Here is a 10,171-nt window from a genome sequence, read left to right as displayed (position 1 = left end):
TCAGTAACAGGAAATGGATTATGATCTGGAATGACAATGCTTTTCCAATCTGCAGATTAGTTCCTCCTATACTGGAATTTTTCGTTTTCAACCACCATCCAAAGCTGAGATCTGCAAAATAATTAATTGTAACATAGCAACCGTTGACAGGGATTATTAGTTAAGAAATCTAATCTAAAAATAAATACATAAACAGGAAATTAAGTGCATTGAGGGATAGCAGATTCCCCCAAAAAGGTATAGTGTATATCTGTCATGCCAGTAGCTTTGAAATCCTCTTTAGAAATAGGCCATTGATACAAATAGAGTTGATACCCATTCACTAATAATGGTGTTCTGCTATCATCAATCGTTAGGAGTCTGACTATTCCATTTGGAAAAACAACATCTACTTCATAAGGTCCTAGCCACCTTGTTCTTAATTTCCCCTGAAAATTTTCAAAACGGGAGTCATACAGTAAAGCCCAATTACCTTTTTGGAACTGCTTGTGCTTAATAGTTTTGTCATGCCACCTGGTTCTTTGCTGTTGTATCATGGTTGTTTGATGGATGGCATCCAATCTTTTTTCATCCAATTCCTGCAGCTGCTGCAACCTAGTTGTCTGTGCATCAGTCAAATCAAGATTAACAGCTAAAGCAGTCCTTAAGGTTTTGATCTCAAATTCCACAGGAAAAACAACATTTTTACCATAGACTAATTCATAAGGTGAAAAACCCGTAGTGTTCCTCCAAGTAGTTTTGTAAGCCCATAATGCTTCAGGCAACCTTTGAAACCAGTCCCTTCTATTCTCCTTGACTGTCTTTGTTAAAATGGCTTCTATGACTTTATTTGTACTTTCCACTTGCCCATTTGCTTGGGGGTGATAAGGTGTAGTCATCTTATGCTTAATGTGATATTTCTGGAGTATATCTTTGAAGCCATGAGAATTAAAAGGAGGTCCTCCATCTGTGACTAGTTCTCTAGGCAAACCAAACCTAACAAAGATTTCTTCAAATAGAAAAGTTAACACTGATTCTTCATTAGCTTTGATAAGCGCCTTAGCTTCTACCCACTTAGTCATATAATATGTGCAAACCAGTATATAGACTCTTTGATTGGATGGAGGATTGATGGGTCCTATAAAATCTAGTGCCCATCTTTCAAAAGGTTCAAGTATTACCTGGGGGTTAAGTGGCATTTCATCCCTGTGATTAGGCTGGCCCATCCTCTGACAGCTATCACAGGCCCTAACATATTTCTTTGCATCCTTAAAAAGTGAAGGCCAATAGTAACCCATTCTGAGAACTTTGTGTGCTGTTCTTTATCTGCAAAATTCCCTCCACAAGGGCCATCGTGGCACGCCTTCAATATATCATAAACTTCATCTTCTCTGATGCATCTTCGGATTTCCTGATCGAGTCCTGTGTGAAAGAGACACCCATTTATCCAACTGTACCTAGCACTTTGCTGAACGATCTTTCTTTTCTCTCTGTGCGATAGGTGTGATGGTAGTTTCCCTGCAACTAAGTAATTGTCAATGTCTACATACCAAGGTGAGTGAGCAGATACTGCAAATAAATATTCATCAGGGAAAGAATCATCTACTGGAATATTTTCATGAGTCTTTAACTGAGAAAGAAAATTAGCAACTACATTTTCTTTACCTGGTCGATCTACAATTGTGATATCAAATTCTTGTAATAATAATAACCATCTGGTAACTCGAGCATTTGTAACTGGTTTGTTCATTAAATATTTAATGGCCGAGTGATCACTATCCACAAAAGTAGTGTAACCAGTAATATAATGTCGAAACTTGTTAATAGCATAAATAACTTCTAAGAATTTTTTCTCAGTGACTGTATAATTAAGTTCAGCAGGGGTCATATTGTTACTAATAAAATAGATAGCATAGGGAAGATTGTTTTCTTCTTGACCCAAGACAGCTCCTATTGCAGTGTCTGAAGCATCAAAGGATATATGAAAGGGGAGTGCCCAATCAGGTCCTCTTAAAATGGGAGCTGTAGACAATTGATGTTTAAGTTCATTAAATGCTTTTTGACAACCATCAGCGCACTTAAATTCAACATTTTTCATAAGTAACACAAACAAAGGAGAAGCTATTTTAGAAAAATCCTTGATAAATCTTCTATAATATCCAACATGTCCTAAAAAACTTCTTACATCAGTTTGTGTTTTCGGGATAGGCAGAGTCTGAATTACTTGTACCTTAGCTGGATCAACTTGAATTCCTAGGAATGAAATGAAGTGTCCCAAAACAATACCTTGATTCATCATCATATGACATTTTTCAGTACTTAAGGCAAGATGTGCTTCTATACACCGTTTAAGTACTTTTTCAAGATTTTTTAAAGCATCTTCAAAAGTCACACCATAAGGAGTAAAGTCATCCATAAATATTTCTAAGGAATCATTAAGCATATTAGAAAAAAATCCTATCACCGCTCTTTGAAATGTTGCTGGGGCATTACATAGTCCAAATGGAAGAACTTTATAGGCAAACGTCCCCCATGGACTAGTAAAAGTGGTCTTGTCTTGATCTTGGGGTGCAATCTTGATCTGATTATAACCACTAAATCCATCCAAAAAGGAAAAGAATCTCTTACCTACCAAATTATCTAGCACCTGATCAATAAATGGTAAGGGAAAATGATCTTTCTGAGTAGCCTTATTCAGAGCTCTATAATCCACACACACTCTCCATTTTCCATTTTTCTTGGGTACTATTACTAAAGGTGAAACCCATTCACTATCAGATATAGGATATATGAACCCTGCATTCAACAGTTTTTGAAGTTCTTCTTTCACAATTTCCCTTAAATTGGGATTCATTCATCGTTGGGGTTGGCAGACTGGGCGGGATCCTTCTTTAATATAAATTCGGTGAGTACACAATTCAGAAGAAATTCCCTTCATATCTATGTAATCCCATGCGAATTCTTGTTTATTCTCGTGGAGTGACTTCATTAACTGTTGTGTTTCAGCATCTGTTAAGTTAGGGTTGTTATTTAATGTTTTGCTAGGCTCGATTTCGACTACTATACTTTTGGAGGGGGTGTCAGCTGATGTCTGAGATAAATTTTCAGTTTTAAGATTCTGCTGTGATTTAGATTCCAAGATTGAAGTCAAGTGATCATGTATTTCAGGGTTAACCGAAGAAGGTTCAGAAATAAAGCTACTAATTAACTCATCTTCGGTTAAATCTTTAAAAGTTAAGGCTTGTCCGACAGTCAAAATGGGTTGGGTCTCATCATCCTCATAATCTAACCACACTGAATTATCATTGTTAATCATAGGTGTGGCATGAGGGTACAGAGTAAGATGTTTGGTTTCACATCCATTAGAAATTGTCATTGAACCTGACCTACAGCTAATGGAGGCATCTGCTGTAGCCAGCCAAGGTCTCCCTAAAATCAATGGATGACCCCCCAACTTATTTTTGGTCTGTAACACCACAAAATTAGTTGGGTAGTTCCAAGATTCGACTGAAATTATCAAGTCTTCAATGACTCCTTCAGGTTTGATTGTGGAGCGGTCAACCAGCTCTAGAATGGTTGGGGTTTCCCTAATAAAATTTTTTAACTGCAATAACTGTGCTATTTCAAGTGTCATGATGTTTATTGCAGCACCCAGATCTACCAAAACTCTAGAAACAAAGGTTTTACCAACCTGGACTGTGACTGTAGGGTGACCAGGGTCACCATATTTCACAGGGGGATTTTTCTGACATTAGAGCAGCTAGATCACCCATCACATGAACTGTGAGGGGGTCTTTAGCTTTTCTCCCAGGTTTCTTAATACAAATATCTCTAAAAATTCTGGCATAAATCGGTACATCTCTTAGTTCTTGTAAGAGTGGAATTTTAGCATATAAATTTTGTAGCTCCCCTAACATATTAAAAGCAGGTGGCTCAAGTGTTTTGGTAAGAGCCAAACATTCAGGGAATGGTGGCTCTGCTGCTTCAGCAGTCCTTTTAGCGGATGTTTCAACTGTTTCAACATTGTTATTAGAAGATGATCCAACTGTTTCAGCATTAGATGACTTTTCTTTTCTGATTTCTTCTTTATCAGAATCGGAAGTGATGTCATCAATAATGGGTTCAAGTATTCTTCCAGAGTGTAAATGAATGTCATTGCATTGCATAGGGGAAACTAGTTGGTTTTGAACATCAATTACTTGCAGAGCTTTATTATTATTCGGGTTGGGGTTAGGTTGTACAGGCACCTGAGGTCTTATTGTCTGATTATTAGGTGGGGTATTTGATGGTAAGGAGAGAGATTGCTGATACTGAGGTAATTGGTTTGGAAATGGGATTTGTGGAGCTGTCCAATTCAGGTTCCATTAATTAAAATAGGTTTGCTGTAAAGCCCAGGGATTCCACATCGTAGGATCAAAAAACGGAGGGCTTGGTTGCTGCATGGGTGGAAAATTCATTTGATTAAGGTGTGGGTACTGCATTTGGTTGAAGGGTTGGTAATTTGTTTGAAAAGGAGGATGATTATTCCAACGATTAAACGACATGTTAGAATTCGTACTTGGTCCTTGTGGTTTCCATTGTCTTCTCTGTGTGAGTAGGTACACTGCTTCAGCTTCTTCTTCAGTTGGCTGTAGTGCTGCCTTTATTCCTGGCAAAGAAGGGCATTGTTGAGTCTCATGGTCCTTTTCACAGATAGTGCAGATTGGTACCTTGTCCAGGGGGCATTCCCTTAGTGGCTATTTTTCCCTGCATTTAGAGCAGAAAATAGCCAGAGTAGGTACTACTTCTGCCTGCTTCTTTTTAACCTGCAAGGTATCAATTTGTGAAGCAAAAGAGCTTAACATTTCAGTTTTAAATTCTTCAAGTAAGTTACCTATTTCGGCCCGTGTTTCTCCTCCACTTGCTGATTTTTGGACTCTTGAGTATGTACTATCTTTGCTCTTTGGTCTGCTTGCTGCTCCTCTCGAACATCTTTTACAGATATTTATAATCTCATCATAGGATTCCTTAGATATGTCTCCTTTTCCAAGCATATTTAACATATCTAAACAATCATCTCGTACCCCTCTTAGCAGTATTGACTTGAGAATATCCTTACTCATATCAGGATGATCAGATCGCTGTAAGTTATATTGTAGCCTTTCCACAAAATCTTCCAGACTCTCATCCACCTTCCGAGTCATCTTGAATAATTCCTCCTTCCTTTCTCTTGTTCGACAATAATCTTGGTATTTAGCCAAAAATTTCTCCTTCATCTGGTCCCATGTTGTAATCACATGAGCTCCCAAGCTCATGAACAATCTTAATGCGTTCCCTTTTAATGTGGCTGGAAACAATTTTAATTTCTGAGCAGAATTAACATAGTCATAGCTTCTACACAGTATATCAAATTCAAAAAGAAATTCATCAGGATCTTTTGTGGATAACCCATGGAAATTGGGTAATGCCAAAAGTGGGATATTCTTCATAGGAGTTGCTCCTCTGGGGAGATCTCCAATGGGGAATTCCAGGGTGGAGAGAGAATTTTCTCCCCTTCCCTCTATTCTGCAACCTCCACCAAAAAGTCCTTCATCGTTATCCTCCATTGGTTGTTTTCCTGATGCGCTTGCCCGGTCTTCAGAATTTTCTGTTGGAATTTCAATGTCTTGCACTGGTTCCTCCACCTTAACTTCCTCTATTGGTTCTTCCACTGATCGTTCGTCTTCTTCCACCGGTTCCACAATATATTCTGATGATTCTATAACCCTCTCTGGCCCCACTAATTCCTCTGTCTGAAAATATGTCTGGGAAGAGTGTTGGGTCTGTGGCCTCCGAGAGCTTAACCTCTGGGATGTCTCAGCTTTTGAAATAATATCGTCAATAAAAGTTTTTCTTCCTCCTCCCTTGCCTTTGCCACCTGAATGGTTAACCTTCTTGCGTCCTCTCATGTATCCTGCATTTCTAAAGAAAAATGTTAATACCCTTAAAATCTTCAGTCGCCTTCCCCGGCAACGGCGCCAAAATGTTGGCCACTTTAATTGTTTAATGTAAAACAGTCGAGTGCCACATTAATTATCAACCCGGGAAAGTTTGATTATTCCAAAGGTGACTACGTACTATATGTACTCAATCTTAGTGGTATTAAAAGTTGTAGTATAAACAGTCTATTATCTTATGAAATCCATACTCTGTGTTACAGCAGTTACAGTAGTTACAGCCTATTGCAGAAAAGGAAGTAAGAACTAATAACTTAAAAACAAGTCTGCAAAAGGAAGTGATGGTTGTCCTACAACAAAGGATCAGGACCCTATCCTCAGAGTAAGGACTCTCAACACCTGCCTCTGTTGTCCAGTTCACACATACACTCTGTGAATCCTAATCACCGGTGAGGTACTCATCTGCAACATCAATCAGCTAAAAGGAAAACAGAGTTTCAGCAAAAGTAAATATCATTAGAAGCAGTAACTGTAATATAAATAGAAATCACACACACACACCACACAACAGAAAGAAGATGGGTGAATCTTGTGATGAAGGTGGGCCCTGTCATTCTCACAAGATTCCCCAGAACATAGGAATTAAAATAAAATACTCAGAACATAATTGTATTCATCTGCCAATAAACCATATTACAGAAAGAGATTCAGTCTCATCACTCCCCTACAAGTTTTGTGTTACCAGTTGTTACCCCCCCTCTAATGTAAATGTCTCCTCTTTATAGAGGAGACATCTATTACAACAGATTTTCATACATTCGGTTTCAACCCTTTTGTGCCGAAAATAAGAAAGCCAGTTCTTGATAACAAAATATTGTTACAGCCATGAGGATCATGATCATTATGACCAATATAGTAATCGGTCAGACTCTTTTGCCGATGTAGATTTTTTACGTAAATCCCAACTGTTCCTCAAAGTGCGCATGCTGTTCGTGGTGTTTCAGCATCCAGGTTCATGTTGTTCTTGCTGTTTCAGCTTCACAGTTTGCGCTGTTTCAGCAACGGTAGAATGTGATCCTGCCAGTTAGGCAGTTTCAACAATTAGTCAACACTTTAATCAACTTCAGGAAATAATTATAAAGTTAGCATGATTACGTGTTAGATAATTAAACATGTAGTAATGAGGAAAGTTATTCTGTACCTTTTGGAGTGATTAAGCCAAAACACTTAGCAAAGGCTTTCACTTAAGGGTTGAAGAGGGTAATACAATGGCAAAATATACAGTCAAAAATAGAAAAAATGGGAACCTAACACCCTCCTCAGCTCCTCAATAGTCTTAGAACTACCATCTCACTCAATTCCAAGTGCCAAAACACCTACCTACCCTGCCCCACAGAACACCCTGCATTCCTGACACTATTTCCTGGACCCAAAGTTGTCTGATGCATTTGATCCAACAACAAAATCATCAAAATGAACCAAAAAACCCTAGAGATACTATACATAGCCTAAATCCATATTTAATTCAGTCATCTCAACTGATATTGACAAGGAGAGAGCCCTCTCCCCACCTGGTAGGGCTAGCTACCAAGTTAAGCGTTGTTTGTTGTTATCCTAAGATTACCTCGCTTCAACCTGAGGTCGATCTAGGCTCTAATAGAGTGCTTAAAGATAGAGTAAGCACTTGGTCCAAGACTTATATTGTAGAAGTAATTTGCAATGATGGTTTATTGAAAGTATTTGGACCTGAGTTAAAGTGCTTTGGGCACATGGATGAATGGGTCAACAACTAAATTTGGCAATAATTTATGAAATCTTTCAGGCTTTGGGATGATTGAGTTAGCTAGTGGAAGAATTTAGCAACATGGATGAGTTAGGGAGACTTTTTTGCATTTATGCCAAATATAGTGGCAACTAAAGTTGGAACTAGAGTTAAAATTGTAGCTAAATCCTGTAAAATTTCCATGTTTCCAGAATAAGCAGATTTGGTCAGTTTAACTTGCAGAAATAGGTGATCAAGGTTTGATGACTTGAAGAGTAGATTTAGAATAATGAAATGAATAGGACAAAGAAACAAGTTAAAATACTCATGCAAAGATTTAAAGTGAAGTTAACTAAAATCTCATGCCAAAAGTAATCAATCAAAAATACTTATAAGCAAAACTCATCGAGGAATTCTATAAAACTTGGTGCAATACTTTGTGGTTGTTGGAGGATCTAGTTAGCCTAGCTGACTAGCCCATTGAAGAAGCTAGTTGGCCTAGGCAACTAGCCTGGTGAAGAAGCTAGTTGGCCTAGGTGACTAGCCTAAGTTGAGTCAACAAATACGCATTGTAACAAAAAATGTCATAAAGCGCTAACTAATGTTTTTTTAGTTATGGTGTTTGGTTGGACAATTATATTTTTGTAAATGTCTTGACAAACTATATATATATATATATCGATGTATCAATTCTGATTCAGATAATAAGAGATTGCATATTAAAGTGATTTTGTTGGTTCTCCATTACTTTATCTCTATGTATTTACTTATCCTTGTTATATTATTGCTTGATGTCTGTACTACTGGTAACAATGCTCACTTTTCCATAGATTACAACATTAGTTCTGTTATCGATAGTCAAAACTCAAGTCATAAAGTATGTAAGAATAAATGCTAACATTAGAGGAGATATAGTTATGGTGGGAGACAAAAATCAATAATAACCTGAAGAACTAATCGAATATCAATAGAAGAAGCATGAGCCAATTTCTTCATGGAAGCACATAAGCGATTTATTGAAGGTGCCTTCATAGAGATCAAGGGTTTTGATTCATTTACCAAGTCACCCATGAAAAAAAACTAAGAACAAAACAGATGCCCAAATTCTATTGAAATTATCAAATGATGGTCAAGCAAACCTACACAAGTGGGAGGAGTCGATTCTCGACGATTTTTGTGAAGTACAAGAAATAAAAGATCAAACTTTTGTCAAACTGGTTAAGGCCAGATTCTTCGATGATTTGCATGGCAGTTTATTCTGCATGATTCCTACCCTTTTACATAATTTCCTTATTGAAAATTATGCATGGCATATGGTTGAGTATCGACCTCTGTTGCAAACCCCAACTGATTGGCAGAACTTCCTTGACACCCAGTGCAAAGGCACAAAAGAAGTGTGGGGTTAATTTTTAAGTATAGACATGGATGTCAGGTACTTCCTCACCAAATGACACTATTGTCTTGTTGGGGCATGAACTAGGTTCAACGTTAGTTAGCCAAACAAATCCCTACACTACTGGCCATTTCGACATCAGCCCGCGGAACATGGACTGAAGTCTCACCTGAAGTAGTATGGGGGGATGCTGGAACCAAGTTTCCGCACCCTGATATGGTCGCGATGTTGGTTTATTCCTTCTAGTCCTACCTTCATGTTGGTTACTTAGTTTTAGGGCTTGACAAACTAGCCATTTATTTCGCCCTTCAATACCTCCGTGAAAAGGGACGATTGATCCTCGTGCATCCCTGACCAGCAGCTCAGGTACTTTCACGTTGCTAGGGTACCGTACCATATAGATTCCCAAACTAGTCTAAGTATCTTACTTATCTTATTAAACAATAACAGTTAACACCACGTAAACATATATTCTTACTTGGGTTCAATTAATCAATGTAATTACATACATTCACACATCATATAAGCATTATAAATGGAATTCATACATAATACGACAAGATGCATTAACTGGAACAAAGACACAAAATTTGCATAATACTTCTCTTTATTGATATCTTTCAAGTGATTACAGACTCTATCCACCCTGCGCACATAGCTACAGGGATCTACACACTCAGCTGCAGAATTCCACCCTAGGCCTCTACGCACTCAGTTGCAGAGCCTCTACCTACGCTACGACCCAAAATTTAGACTTCTTACTTCAGAGCTATCACTATTTGACTCCTTACTCATGACTGTCAAATAATTAGAGCTTAGCTCTTTTTATACAATCCCATGGTCCACGAACCATGGGTGGATCTTTTACAGCTGACTTTAATTTACAAAAATAAGGACTAAAAATCCTTTATGACTCATGACACCTTCGCGCTCCACGACCACAAAATGCAGAGACTTTACAATTTTATTACAAAATTTGCCCCAAACATGGGTTTTTAGCCCCAAAACTATCCTTGGGGTGATCCCGTTCCCAACAGGCCCCCAACACAAACATCGTGACTTTCCCTTGAGTCAGTCGGCAGGCACAAAGATCTTTACGTGAAGAATTTCCAGTTCAACTCA

Source organism: Pinus tabuliformis, chromosome 3_2, assembly GCF_031772625.1.
Source record: "Pinus tabuliformis cultivar Carrire ecotype Pingquan chromosome 3_2, CPIR1, whole genome shotgun sequence".
Classification (NCBI taxonomy): Eukaryota; Viridiplantae; Streptophyta; class Pinopsida; order Pinales; family Pinaceae; genus Pinus; species Pinus tabuliformis.
The sequence above is the reverse complement of the archived record's forward strand: the minus strand, read 5'-3'. Positions refer to the sequence as shown.